General features: G+C 43.8%; 1 protein-coding gene across 7 annotated transcripts in view; it reads right to left on the minus strand.

The window, feature by feature from the left end:
• BACH1 (BTB domain and CNC homolog 1) overlaps positions 1 to 15,323 on the minus strand; it is an 80,778-nt gene that overhangs the window by 44,024 nt on the left and 21,431 nt on the right. Inside the window, exon 1 of one of the 7 annotated variants that reach the window (XM_027101566.1) lies at positions 2,629 to 2,736. The exons of the other annotated variants lie outside the window; for them this stretch is intronic. The gene's annotated coding sequence lies outside the window, so the exon portion shown is untranslated. Of the gene's footprint in view, positions 1 to 2,628; positions 2,737 to 15,323 lie in introns of those variants that run through there. 7 annotated transcript variants of the gene reach the window in all.

Genomic DNA, 15,323 nt, shown 5'->3' on the forward strand with positions numbered 1-15,323 from the left:
TAAAAGTTAAAATGAATTAAGAACATGTGAAAGAATGACAGCTTTCAAGAGGAAATCACGTTTTAAAAAAAAAGTACCCCAGTTGTTGAAAGAGTGTTACTGGCAGTGGTTAACAAACTCTTTATGTTCCCCAACAGAAAAGGGGTGGCATAAACCCAAGTTATATAACATGCAGGTACTACTGTTACCCTATATCTTGAAGATGAATGTCTTTCTGATTTTATATAAAAGTGAATTTTCAAAAAATCAAGGGTTTATTATTTTCTTCCAAATGAATCATCTTGCACTCACCTTAGACGCCCTAATCCCTAAAAACTTCATGATTTTTAATGTCTTCTAGTCCCAAACGTAAAGCATCTTTTTCTACTACAGAATGTTTTAATGAGCTACCGTCAATAAGAATCAGTCATTCTTCTGACCACAGATAAGGGTCAGATCCCCCCCACTCCACATTTCCCTTCCCTAAACTCTGTTAGCAACAGGGACTGTATGCTTGGGTCCTGTGCTCATTTTTAAAGCAAGAAGTAATGATCCGAGATGGAAAGACACCAGCGCCATCACTAAGACAATGATCCATATGGTTTGCCTTTCACCCGACAGTGCTTTCAGACAGTGCTTTCAAGACTTGACCCAAAGAGACTTGTTAATTTCACCCACATTCTCCCTCCTCTCCTCTCTGCCACCAGAAACAACTAGTGTATGTATGAAAAGCCAGGGGCCGTGAAAACCACGAGGAAGGCTCCTTTTGTGTTCTCCTAAAGAAATCTTTATGAAGAACAAATTAAGTTCACTTTCTGAAATGTATAAACCACAAAACAACAAAACCACAAAAGGGAAACTAAGTACAATAAGAAGAGTAAATATTTTTGTTACACTACTATTAAGAGGTGACTCCTAGCTGCAAATTTCTTCCTCAGTTTTAGCTCTCTCCAGCACAAACTTCTCAGGCAGTAGGTCACGAGGCTGCTCTGTGTTTACCCACCACCTCAGCGCTCCTTGGCCACTTCCTAAGAGCGCTGGCACCTCACCCACTGATTACCTGTATCAACACAGACAACCCCAGCTTCAGGCCTCTGAAGCAACCCCTCTTGAGTGCTCCTTGGCCTTTTACAGTGGAGGCATGTGATGAGAGTATCTGCACCAGCTGTTCCTAATTACCTCTCAGGCTGGGGCGAATGACTCAGCAACCCAACTTTTTTTAAGGAGTCATCTACCTTGTTAGCCAACCAACATATTGAACAATGGTAAACCACTTGACAGAGCCACAGGTTAAACAACAATAATGCACGATGCCATGCCATCACTTAAACCAAGGCCATCCTACTCCCAGCTGACTCACCAAGTGTTTTTTCCCCAGGCTTCTTTAATCCAAAGGCTGAAGTGGCAAGCGCCTTCAAGCCCAGCCCAGCCCTTGCACCACTACCCAAGACCAGGAAGAAGCAGCCGGCCTCTTCCCACTTCTCTGCTTGACCATGTGAAGCGCTCAAGCGCTCTGACACTAACACCTCCGGTGTTTCCACCCTTTATCTTTCGGAACTGCTTGAAATGCAAACCCTCCTGGATATAAGCAGTGTTATACTACATGAACAAAGACCTAGTCGTGGCACCCTCCAGACCCAATACTGATAGAATTCTCCCAAAAGATAGGCATCCCTACAAAACAGCCTTTGTTCCTTCAAGCGTGACATTGGAGCCTGTTTTTCCCACACACGTTCTTTCACAATCACTACTACGCTATACCTTGAATCAGCCCGAATTCAACGCAGAAGGCTCACTGCACAAAAACCTTCTGTACAATTCTACTCAGTGACATTAAACTACCGTGCAAGAAAGAGAAAGCCATGGCACTCGCGTTTCATTAGACAAGCACAAAGCTGGTGTCTCTACGATCAACACCCACTCTCACCCGACTGTGGGAGTCTTTAATTACAACGCGCGGGCAAAACTCCAACAAAGGGAGCCCTGGGATCTCCGGGCCCCCAAACCAATCTTCGCTAAACCCAGCCCCGCAGGGTGGTATTTTTTGCTCCAGCCACGAACTCGGCCTTTCTTACGTGATTACACGCGCGACCTACACCCAGGCTGGGCAGACGGGAGGCAAACAGCTCGCCGGACGCGGCGGCTAACGAGGGTGGTGGGAGAGGGCGGAGGGACGATACTGAGCCGGGCCGGCCGCGCGGGCGGTGCTGATGTGTCACAGCCCCGGCGGGCCGCGCGCCGGCTGGGGATTGGGGGGGGGGCCGGGCTCGGACCCGGGTGCCCGAGAGGCGGGGGGGGGGGAGCGGGCGCCCAGGCCCCAGTACATCCCGGCCCCCCGCCGGCCGGCCCGTGATAAAGTACAGCGCGGGCCCGTAAACAACGGCGCCGGCCGCGCGCGGGGCCACGGGGCGCCGACCCGTCGCCCCTTCCGGCGGACGAGGCCACTTCCAGGAAGGGGAGCTGCAGCCGCCCCCCGCGGGCCCCGCTTAATGCCCCCCGCCCAAAAAGCAGCAGCCCCGGTCTCCCTCACCGCCTCCCCAGGACCTGCCCGCGGACCGCCCCTCACAGGCCGGCGGCCCAGACCGCGCGCGAGACGCCGCCGCGCGGACCCTGCCGGGGAAGGGCGCCCGGGACAGGCGAGCCACTCACCAGAGGCGAGGCGCGACGCAGCCCGACTGACGGCAGCGAGCGAGCCTGGCGGGCCGCGCGGGCAGCTATCAGGTGACTCACTCCGTCTCCGCGGCCGGCCGCCCCTCCCCTCTCCTTCCTTTCCCTTTCCTCCCTCGCCTCCCCTCCCTTCCTCTCTCGTTCCTCCCCTTCCCTCCGCAGCCGCGGCCTCCGCCCCCTCCCGGCGCCCAAGCCCCGCCCGCCTCGCGAGGTCCCGCCCCGTAGGCCTGCCTCGCGAGACCCCGCCCTTCCCGCTCTGTAGCGCCTAAACCCCGCCCTCACTAGAGGCCCCGCCCCGCCAGCCAGGAAGCCTCGGTACGCGGATCCCTGCGGCTTCCTGCGCGTAGCCGAAGCCCACACGAGGGGATGCAGGGAGGTATCGCGCAAGCCCTGGGCAGGGCAGGCCTCGAGGAGGCGGCGGCGGGGTCCCGCAACCTCCGTGGCAGCGCCCCTGTGTGAGCGCAGGCCGCAGCCTGAACGAAAAAGCCACCCGAGGACCACCTCCTCCTTTCCTGCTGAAAGCAGAAAGGAAAAGCCTGACGGCCTGCTCGCTCTAAGTGTTGCCGGGATACCCGGAATCGAGTGCCAGCGGACACCAGGAGGGAGGACGAGAGCCGGCCACGTCCCTCCCCAGACCAGACCCCCTCAGGGGTAGCTTCTGGCAGCCCCCGCAGCAGAGCTTCTCCTCTGCCTTCTCCTGGGGGTGGCGGGGCGCCCAGGTTCGCAAGGTTCTTGAGCTTCTTGATAGGGATGCATCAAGTGCATCCAGGATTTTGTAGAAAGCATCTGGCAGCCCTACTTTTGTCTGACAGTGAAAACAGTGGCGTCAGCTAACAGGTGTTCCCTTTACGTGGTGGCCGCCAGGAAACTTGGAACCAGGTTGAGTGCCCAGTGGTGTCAGCCGGCTCATCTTAAGCCCAGGTCAGGCTTTCATCTTCTGCTGCTTATTCCGGTGTTCATCCAATTGTTGGTGTTAAAATTAAGTTCCCAAGCCATTTAGCATCTCTGGAGTTCAAAGCACTGACTGTGCGAAAAGATGTGCACCTGGCAAAGCCTACGCTTATCAATCTAAAGGGAGACCCGAGCGCTCTGGCACTGTGCCAGCCGACCTGATTGGAGTTGGGATCTTGTGAAGGGATTTTGCCGTTGGTTTTTGAGTTCAGGTCGAAAGACAGAAAGAAGTCGATGGCTGGACAGCATCAGCACCAAGATGTGTGGGCTCATTCTTGCACACCGGAAGACAGCCCTGGACCTCTCAGGGCAAAAAAAGACTGCCACGTTAATGAAGTCAGGTATTATCACTAACATGACTGCGTTTGTATTCACAGGCGGTGAGACTTAGGGACATTTGAGTTACATCCAAAATACACGAGAAAATAATGAGTGAAATCGTGTGGGAGTCCAAGGGGTAAAGTGATTCACTGTGACCTAGAATTTGGGCAGTAGGTAACATTTGCATTGGGTCTTAACTGGGAAGAATGGGGCCCTGCAGTCCAGGGAGGGAAGAGCGTATGCAATAGTCCAGACGTAGGAGGCAGATGGCATTTCAGGCTACCTGAGTTCATGGTGGGGTAAAAATATTTAGTTAGAAAGGAGGAAAGAACAATTGGAAATAGACATGGAAGGACTGGGGTTCTTACATGCACCTGAGCATTTTTGAGGCTTCACTCACCTTCCACCCAAAGCCAGTGGAATTCTAGTCTTCCTTCATCCCACACCTTTGCAATTTCTTCAAGAGGAAGAACAGACCCTTCCTCTTTGTGAGGAACTCTTCCTTCTGTACTCTCAATAAATGGCAGTGAAAGTTTCTAGCATATGCTCTGATATGTTAAATTATTTGAAAAGTCTTACAAAGGTATATCAAGGTGTTGAGAATATCAAGGCTGTTAGGAGTTACTCTCAAACTTTAGTGTTCATAAGAATCTCTGGATAGCCAGGACATGGAAGCAACCCAAATGTCCATCAACAAAGGAATGGATAAAGAAGATGTGGTACATATACACAGTGGAATATTACTCAGCCATTAAAAGGAACAAAACAGTGCAATTTGCAGAGGCATGGATAGACCTAGAGACTGTCATACAGAGTGAAGTAAGTCAGAAAGAAAACAAATATCGTATAATATCGCTTATATGTGGAATCTAGAAAAATGGTACAGACGAACTTACTTGCAAAGCAGAAATAGAGACATAGATGTAGAGAACAAACTTATGAATACCAAGGGGGGAAGGGGGATGAATTGGGAGATTGGGATTGATATATATACACTACTATGTATAAAATAAATAACTAATGAGAACCTACTGTATAACACAGGGAACTCTACTCAATGCTCTGTGGTGACCTAAATGGGAAGGAAATCTAAAAAATGAGGTGATATATGTATATGTATAACTGATTCACTTTGCTGTACAATAGAAACTAACACAACATTGTAAAGCAACTATATTCCAGTAAAAATTAAAAAAAAAAAAAAAGAATCTCTGGGGTACTTGTTAAAAATGTAGATTCCTGGGCTCTGCCCCCAAAGATTCTGGTTTCATAAGTCTGAATGTGACCCAAGGATCTGCATTATTTTTAATAGTTAAAATCACATCACTTGAGAAGTACTGAGTTAAAGTTTATGGTATATATTAGGTACAGGGCAAAAAAACAAAATTAGAGAATGATATAAAACCAAGTCAGAATGGGAAGGGCCTCATGCACTGTGCCTACAGTTTGAACTTTATCCCATGGGCTGAAGGGAGTGTGTAGAGGTATTTAAGTCATGTGATTGTTTTTAGAAGCTAATTCTAGAGAACCTCATTCACTCCATTTCCATTGCCTTAGCTCCTTCTGTCTCTAAATATTCATTCACTCATTAAATCAACGATATTTGGAGGTTGAACAAATTGTTTTAAACTGTAAGCAATTACCAAGATAAAACAAGAATAGGTCGCCACAAGTTGAAAAACTGCCAGTTCACACTTCTTCCCTCAAAAATGATTATGAATTAAAGCCCTACCACCCCTAGCCCTAGGTTGAAAGATTTTTGTAAAAAATGAACATATTTCATTAGAAGACAGGCTTCCTTGAGCAGGATGGGCAAACATACCCCAGTGTTTACCTGCTATCTGAAATGAAAGGTAAGGTGAAAGGAATGTAGCCTCTGACTTGGGATATTCACAGCTTCTAAGATTTAAAAAAGGCAGAAATTATAAAATAAGCTACAAGGATATATTGTACAACACAGGGAATATAGCCAATATTTTATAATAACAATAAATGGAGTATAACCTTTAAAAATTCTGAGTCACTATATTGTACACCTGTCACATATAATATTGTACATCAGCTATACTTCAATTTTTTTTGAAGGCAGTAAAAGAGAAAAAAAGAACACAATATTGGAGCAGTAGAACTTAATGTGACAGGGGCCAAATTGGTGAAAGAGGTGCTACTTGAATACCAGATTGAATGACAACCAAAGTGGCACAGTGTAGGGTCCAAGTAGGGAAAAATTCTTGTGCCTCCAAAAACCAACTGGAGTAACTCTTTTGTCACTCTCCCCATTGAGAAGGGGAATCTGTTGTCCATCCACTCGAATCGGGGTTGGCCCTGTAACTGCATAGCCAAGAGAACACTGCAGAAGTGATGCTCTGTTAGTTCTGGGTCTAGTCTTTGGATTGGCATCTCCCACTTCCTCTTTCTTGGGACCCTCCCTCACAGACAAGTCACCATGCTGTGACAAGCCCAGCATGGGACATGTGTAGCCTCTCCAGGCAACAGCCCTAGCAGAACAACCAGCCAATAGTTGGCATTAAATGTGTCATGTGAGCGAGCCACCTTGGTTGTTCTGTTTTAGTCAAGTTCATACATGTACATCCAGCCCCAGCCAAAAGGAAAAAAAAAAAATACTCCGAATGGAGCCCAGTCAACTCATAGACTTATAAGATAGTAAAATGATTGCTGATTTAAACCACTAAGTCTTGGGGTGGTTTGGTTAAAGAAAATATCTGATAATGAAGTAGAGCCTGAAAATGTAGTTAAATTTTGTGAGAAGACCCACAAGCGCGATGGTCAAGGCTTAGAGGAAAGTTCAGATAAATAAAACAAAATATGTAGAAGAGACTGGTTAATTTTAAACTGTGTTAAGCTCCTTGATCTGAGGTGACACTTGAGATTTTCCTCAATTACAAATTAATTGTGCCCCCAATTTCTCTCACTCTGCTGTATATATTTATCTAATGAAGTAGAGAAATTGTTATTCTCTCAGAAGCTAATGCTAAAAGTCATACTCAAAAAATATATATATATGTATATGTATATATACATACACACATATAAATGCTTATGGGTAGAAGGTGAGACCCTCAGGATTCTGAGCATAGCCTGACTTCTCTGCACAACTGGGGAGATAAGAGAGTTGGAAGCAGCAGACTGCACAGAGTTTGATGTAACCAGTCCCTCAAGCCCAAAGTTAAAGTCACTAAATATTTGGTGCACGTGCCCTTCCTGTGGAGCCAGTGATGTTTGTACTTGGTACTGAGTCAGAAACAGCAAGTTGAGCCTTCAGGCACAGTCACATGTCTGCAAAGGGCAGAAAGATCCAGCCTGATAGCTTTGTTACCTGTATTTGTTGAGGTTTACACCCAGAATTATACCTGCAGCTCTTGGTCTTTTATTTTCAAAATTCATGCAGGTGTTAAATTCTACTTCATAATATATTTGTCTTCACAAAATTGTTCTCAAAAAAATTGTTTTTGGGCTTCCCTGGTGGCGTAGTGATTGAGATTCTGCCTGTCGATGCGGGGTACACGGGTTCGTGCCCCGGTCCGGGAAGATCCCACATGCCGCGGAGCGGCTGGGCCCGTGAGCCATGGCCGCTGAGCCTGCGCGTCCGGAGCCTGTGCTCCGCAACGGGAGAGGCCACAACAGTGAGAGGCCTGCGTACCGCAAAAAAAAAAAAAAAAAAAAAATTTTAAGTAAAACTGACAGAACTAGCAGAGGTGCCGTATTTTAACTCATAGTTTCTTTCACCTCTGACATGCACTGTTTCATTCACCTAGAGCAGCGGGTCTCCACAGAGGCCGGTTTTGCCCCGCAGGAGATATTGGTATTGATATGAGACAGGGGCGGCAGGGAGGAATGCTACTGGTATCTAGTGGGTAGAGGCCAGAGATGCTGCTCAACAACCTACAATGCACCAGGGAGTCCCCATGGATAAACTGCACTGTGAATATAGACTCCTTATTCTCCATTCACAGCAAAGAATTCTCAGGCCCAACACATCAATAATGTCAAGGTCAAAAAACCCTCAATTAGATGTACTCATGCTCCAATATGAGAAATGTGTACATAAATTAAAAGAAGGAATAAAGGGAAATAAATAAGTAGAAAGAAAATACAAGGAAACCAGGGAAGAAGCTTAACGTACATATCACAAAACAGATATCCTTGACAAAGATGACCTCCAGAATTCTCTGCCATCTCCTAGCAGTCAGGTAAAAAGGGAAACCTGTTAAGTCAATAATGAGCTACCTAGGGGTTGGATAGGAGTGATCACCGTGGGAGGAAGAAGTACTGAACTCTGAGAGAAGACGAAAAAATGGGCACGGGCTATGACCCCCATCACAACAACACATTTCCTGGACTGGGGTGCCAGATGTAGGAAGTGCTTTGGAAATAGAGTGGAATGAGTAACCTCTGAGGTTTAAAAGTTATCAAATAAGATGGACCTATGGGGTCAGAGGAGAGATACACATACTGCCATAAAGAGATAGAACCGTCACTCAGGGGTGCTGGATTTTCTCCACTGGACACTCCTGATTCCCTGTACAGTCTTCCCCACCCTGCTCTGTGCCCCGGGAAGCTGTTCTCTAGGTGCAACATCCAGAGCGTCCCCTGCTTCCTCACTTCTGGTCGTACTTGGATAACCAGAGGTGTCAGCAGGAAGGCAATTGTCTCCCATCCCAGGCGGTAGGTTGGCTCTAGCTATGTTCCTCTAACAAAGGCCCAGCGGCTCTCAGGCAACCTCTACGTAGAGCTACAGCCGAAGCAACACCTTTCTAGGGGTGGTGATAACTCCCCACCTTGGTTAGCCCCAGGGTGCGTCGCTGTCCCTTGGCAGGTTACTTGCCCAGTCCTATCTGTTTCCTGCCACTTCTGGGACTTATTCACCAGGTCAAGACTTGGGGATAACCAGAGTGAATATATTAATACATACAAGGAAAGAATGTGACTGCCAAGAAGAGGAGTTCATCAAAATCTGAAGCCAACAAGAGGGGAGCCAGAGGTGCAGACACAGGCAACACATCCCTGGCACTGTGGTGTGAGAGTGAGGGTAGGTCAGCCAAGGACACAGTAGAGGTAGACCCTGCTTTTCAAAAGTTCATTTTACACCACTTTGGTTTTACAGAATACCTACATTAGTACTTATTTTTGTTAACCAAAAGAAATCTAAAGAGGATTTTTATTTTTGCAAAAAAGGAGAAAAATGAAAATAGCATTCAGCTTCTGTTTTGCAGTGAGCCTTTATAGAGGCAGTGCACATCCTGAATGTCAAGAGTGGCGCCACCCAGCCCCTTCCCCGGGAACTACACTCAGCCTCTCAACATTAAGCTACCATAGCTTGGAACTATGTCTGAGCATCTGTGTTTTATCTCAGTTTATTTTGTGCATTCATTAGCAAGATGTGTCCTAAAGTAATTACTTCTTCACTTTATGCCATTTCAGCTTATGAAAGGTTTCATAGAAACACTCAACTTTCTCAGAAAGTGAAGAAACCTGCATTTTATTCCCAGGCAGGACATGGGGAGGATGGAAGCTGAGGGCTACCCGTGTCTTGGTTCCATTAGATTAGGCACCTAGGTCACCCCATTAACATCACTCTTTGATTTCTTTCTAATGATTTGCTTTGCATATACATCTGCCTACAGAGAGAGATCATCTGATTAGTGAGCATCAACATTTGGTACATTTGCTGGCAATACTCTCTTCATAAACTAATAAATCATCTTTCTGGTTATCTTCCTGCCTCTGTAGCTTTGGGTGGGTGTGCATCTGAAAGACAGATCACCACTGATATGTCCACAGTTCAGGTTTCTGATCTGCAAGTACAGAATCGTACTGAATGTGACAAGGTAAAGCCCCAGGTGACCTGGTCTAGGTGGTACCTCCTTCACAGGAACTCTCCTGGTATTCATCACTAGTAACCTTTAGATAAGGGGCACTTTATTCCCCCATTTATGTCCCTTTCTCTAAATCCCTTTTTGGCAAACACTGCTAGTTGTCTACTCAATATCCATTCCCCCTTCTTCCTTTCTATTATAATTGAATGTGTGCTTAAAAACACTTGAAAACACCTCCCCAGACTCCCTTAGTCATGTGACCTAGTTCTGGCCAACCAGATATAGGTATATATGCACTCAATGGAACTTCCAAGAAAGCTCTTACTTTCCTGATAACAAAAGACCAAATCAGCCAGTATGCAATTTTGCCTTCTGCACTCTCTGCCTTGTATGATTGAGGTGGGGCTCTTTTCTCTCATCCTTGAGTATGAGAAACACACTCTAAGGATAGCAGGCCAGGAAGCTAGGAAACAGCTCAGGTCCTTGACAGCTTCCTTGAGCAGCTGACCAGCCCTGATTGTGGGGTTCACACCTCTTATCATACAGGGGAAAGAAAACCCTAGTCAGTTAAGGCTTTCAGAGTTGGGTGTCTATTACATGAAGCCAAATGCAGCCTTGACTGATAAGTTTTCTTAATTTCAAGGCTTTGCCAAGTCCCCCATATCATTCTGTTTAAATGCATGAACTGAGAACCCTGAAGTCATGCATCCTAGGTTATGTGGGAATAAATGAGTTGTTATGATCATAGGCAAACTATGCATATGACCCTGGAAGCTAGAACAAATAGCAGTGAATAGCAGTATAATCATGTTGAGAGTATTAGAAGAACAAAGAATTGATATTATTATGAAATTACAAAGAATATTATATGTTATTGACTTCTGGATTGCCATATCCTCTTAGATATAACTAGGTCACAAATAAGAAAACAGAGATGCAGTTAAGTCAGTAAAAATACTCTGATAAAATTCCAGGAAATCGCTCTTTTGAAACATGGGACAGCTGCCAAAGGGGGGAAAAAAAGGAAGTTAAAATCTTTCAAAACAATTTCATGGATTTTAGCTCTGCAGAAACATTGGAAAGCATAAGAAATTGTATGGAATTATTCTGATAATTTAAACTCTTCCTCTTTTATTATGCATTTTATAACTGGATGATCAAAGTCTGCATCATAGTTAGATTACACGAATTGAAAGAGACATATCCACTTACAGCAGCCAAAATAAAGAAGTCCAAGCACCGCAAGCAGCATGAGGGGTAGAGACTCAGGCACTCCAGGATCATGACAACTTGCGGTGGGAATACAGGAGGATGGGGGCGATGGCTGCTTCTTCTAGACACTAGGGAATGCAGCTGGACCTGGATCCAAAGCAGGCTCTCCATATCGACCAGGCCCGGAAGACAACGCGCAGCTGGAGGACAAAGCGGAGCACAGAAGGCTGACCACCCTGTGCCTTTGGATTGGAGAATTTAACCCATTTATATGTAAGCTGTATGGCTGACAGGGTCTTGTGCTCCAGCCAGCTATCAGGGCTGAGCCTCTGAGGTGGGAGAGCCGAGTTCAGGACATTGGACCAACAGAGACCTCCCGGCCCCACATAACATCAATCGGCGAGAGATCTCCCAGAGATCTTTGTTTCAACGCTAAGACCCAGCTCCACTCAACAACCAGCAAGCTCCAGTGCTGGACACCCCATGCCAAACAACCAGCAAGACAGGAACACAACCCCACCCATTAGCAGAGAGACTGCCTAATATCATAATAAGTTCACAGACACCCCAAAACACACCACCAGACGCTGTCCTGCTCACCAGAAAGACAAGATCCAGCCTCATCCACCAGAACACAGGTACCAGTCCCCTCCACCAAGAACCCTACACAACCCACTGAAAAAACCTTACCCACTGGGGGCAAACACCACAAATAATGGAAACTATGAAATTGCAGCCTGTGTAAAGGAGACTCCAAACACAGTAAGTTAAGCAAAATGAGAAGACAGAGAAATACACACCCAAAGAAACTTGGCAAGCCAGAAGGGATTGGCAGGACATATTTAAAGTGATGAAAGGGAAAAACCTATAACCAAGATTACTCTACCCAGCAAGGATCTCATTCATATTCGACAGAGAAATTAAAAGCTTTACAGACAAGCAAGAGCTAAGAGAATTCAGCACCACCAAACCAGCTTTACAACAAATGCTAAAGGAACTTCTCTAGGCAACAAAAACACAAGAGAAGAAAAAGACCTACAATAACAAACCCAAAACAGTTAAGAAAATGGTAATAGAAACATACATATCAATAATTACCTTAAATGTAAATGGATTAAATGCTCCAAACAAAAAACATAGACTGGCTGAATGGATACAAAAACAAGACCCATATATATGCTGTCTACAAGAGACCACTTCAGACCTAGGGATGCCTACAGACTGAAAGTGAGGGGATGGAAAAAGATATTCCATGCAAATGGAAATCAAAAAAAGCTGGAGTAGCAATTCTCATAACAGAAAAAATAAACGTTAAAATAAAGACTACTAGAAGAGACAAAGAAGGACACTACATAATGATCAAGGGATCAATTCAAGAAGAAAATATAAAAATTGTAAATATTTATGCACCCAACATAGGAGCACCTCAATACATAAGGCAAATGCTACAACCATGAAAGGGGAAATTGACAGTAACACAATAATAGTTGGGGACTTTAACACCCCACTTTCACCAATGGACAGATCATCCAAAATGAAAATAAATAAGGAAACACAAGCTTTAAATGATACATTAAACAAGATGGACTTAATTGATATTTATAGGACATTCCATCAAAAAACAACAGAATACACTTTCTTCTCAAGTGCTCATGGAATATTCTCCAGGATACATCATATCTTGGGTCACAAATCAAACCTTGATAAATTTAAGAAAATTGAAATCCTATCAAGTATCTTTTGCGACCACAATGTTATGAGACTAGATATCAATTACAGGAAAAAATCTGTAAAAAATACAAACACATGGAGGCTAAACAATACACTACTAAATAACAAAGAGATCACTGAAGAAATCAAGGAGGAAATCAAAAAATACCTAGAAACAAATGACAATGAAAACATGATGACCCAAAACCTGTGGGATGAAGCAACAGCAGTTCTAAAAGGGAAGTTTATAGCCATACAATCCTACCTCAAGAAACAAGAAACATCTCAAATAAACAACCTAATCTTATACCAAAAGCAATTAGAGAAAGAAGAACAAAAAACCCCAAAGTTAGCAAAAGGAAAGAAATCATAAAGGTCAGATCAGAAAAAAATGAAGAAAAAAATTAAGGAAACAATAGCGAAGATCAATAAAACTAAAAACTGGTTCTTTGAGAAGATAAACAAAATTGATAAACCATTAGCCAGACTCATCTAGAAAAAAGGGAGAAGACTCAAATCAACAGAATTAGAAATGAAAAAGAAGTAACAACTGGCACTGCAGAAATACAAAACATCATGAGAGATTACTACAAGGAACTATATGCCAATAAAATGGACAACCTGGAAGAAATAGACAAATTCTTAGAAAAGCACAACCTTCCGAGACTGAAGCACAACCTTCAGAGACTGAATCACGAAGAAATACAAAATATAAATGGACCAATCACAAGCACTGAAATTGAAAATGTGATCAAAAATCTTCCAACAAACAAAAGCCCAGAACCAGATGGCTTCACAGGCAAATTCTATAAAACATTTAGAGAAGAGCTAACACCTATCCTTCTCAAGCTCTTCCAAATTATATCAGAGGGAGGAACACTCCCAAACTCATGCTACAAGGCCACCATCACTCAGATACCAAAACCAGACAAAGATGTCACACAAAAAGGAAAACTACAGGCCAATATCACTGATGAACATAGATGCAAATATCCTCAACAAAATGCCAGCAAACAGAATCCAACAGCACATTAAAGGATCATACACCATGCAAGGAATGCAAGGATTCTTCAATGTACGCAAATCAATCAATGTGATACACCATATTAACAAACTGAAGGCGAAAAACCATATGATCATCTCAATAGATGCATAAAAACCTTTCAACAAAATTCAACACCCATTTATGATAAAAACCCCGCAGAAAGTATGCAGAGAGGGAACTTACCTCAACATAATAAAGGCCATATATGACAAACACATTGTTCTCAATGGTAAAAAACTGAAACCATTTCCTCTAAGATCAGGAACAAGACAAGGTTGCCCACTCTCACCACTATTATTCAACATAGTTTTGGAAGTTTTAGCCACAGCAATCAGAGAAGAAAAAGAAATAAAAGGAATCCAAATCAGAAAAGAAGAAGTAAAACTGTCGCTGTTTGCCAATGACATGATACTATACATAGTGAATCCTAAAGATGCTACCAGAAAACTACTAGAGCTAATCACTGAATTTGGCAAAGTAGCAGGATACAAAATTAATGCACAGAAATCTCTTGCATTCCTATACACAAATGATGAAAAATCTGAAAGAGAAATTAAGGAAATACTCCCATTTACCACTGCAACAAAAAGACTGAAATACCTAGGAATAAACCTATCTAAGGAGACAAAAGTCCTGTATGCAGAAAACTATAAGACAGTGATGAAAGAAATTTAAGGTGATTCAGACAGATGGAGATATATACAATGTTCTTGGATTTAAGAATCAACTTTGTGAAAATGACTATACTACACAAAGCAATCTATAGATTCAATGCAATCCCTATCAAACTACCACTGGCATTTTTCACAGAACTAGAACAAAAAGTTTCACAATTTGTATGGAAACACAAAAGGCCCCAAATAGCCTAAGCAATCTTGTGAAAGAAAAATAGAGCTGGAGGAAACAGGCCCCCTCACTTCAGACTATACTACAAAGCTATAGTAATCAAGACAGTATGGTGTTGGCAGAAAAACAGAAATATGGATCAATGGAACAAGATAGAAAGCCCAGAGATAAACCCCCGCACATAAGGTCACCTTATCTTTGATAAAGGAGGCAGGAATGTACAGTGGAGAAAGGACAGCCTCTTCAATAAGTGGTGCTGGGAAAACTGGACAGCTACATGTAAAAGAATGAAATTAGAACAGTTCCTAACACCATACACAAAAATAAACTGAAAGTAGATTAAAGGCCTAAACGTAAAGTCAGACACTATAAAACTCTTAGAGGAAAACATAGGCAGAACACTCTACAACATACATCACAGCAAGATCCTTTTTGACCCAACTCCTAGAGAAATGGAAATAAAAACAAAAATAAACAAATGGGACCTATGAAACTTAAAAGCTTTTGCAGAACAAAGGAAACCATCAGCAAGACGAAAACACAACCCTCAGAATGGGAGAAAATATTTGCAGACGAAGCAACTGACAAAGGATTAATCTCCAAAATATACAAGCAGCTCATGCAGCTCAATAACAAAAAAACAACCCAATCCAAAAATGGGCAGAAGACCTAAGTAGACATTTCTCCAAAGAATATATACAGATTGCCATGTGGGACTCGAGGGACATTGTTCCAGCTAATGATTAAGAACTCTC

Source organism: Aethalodelphis obliquidens, unplaced genomic scaffold, assembly GCF_003676395.1.
Source record: "Aethalodelphis obliquidens isolate GAN/ISIS:26980383/991018 unplaced genomic scaffold, ASM367639v1 scaffold1, whole genome shotgun sequence".
In the NCBI taxonomy this organism is placed as follows: domain Eukaryota; kingdom Metazoa; phylum Chordata; class Mammalia; order Artiodactyla; family Delphinidae; genus Aethalodelphis; species Aethalodelphis obliquidens.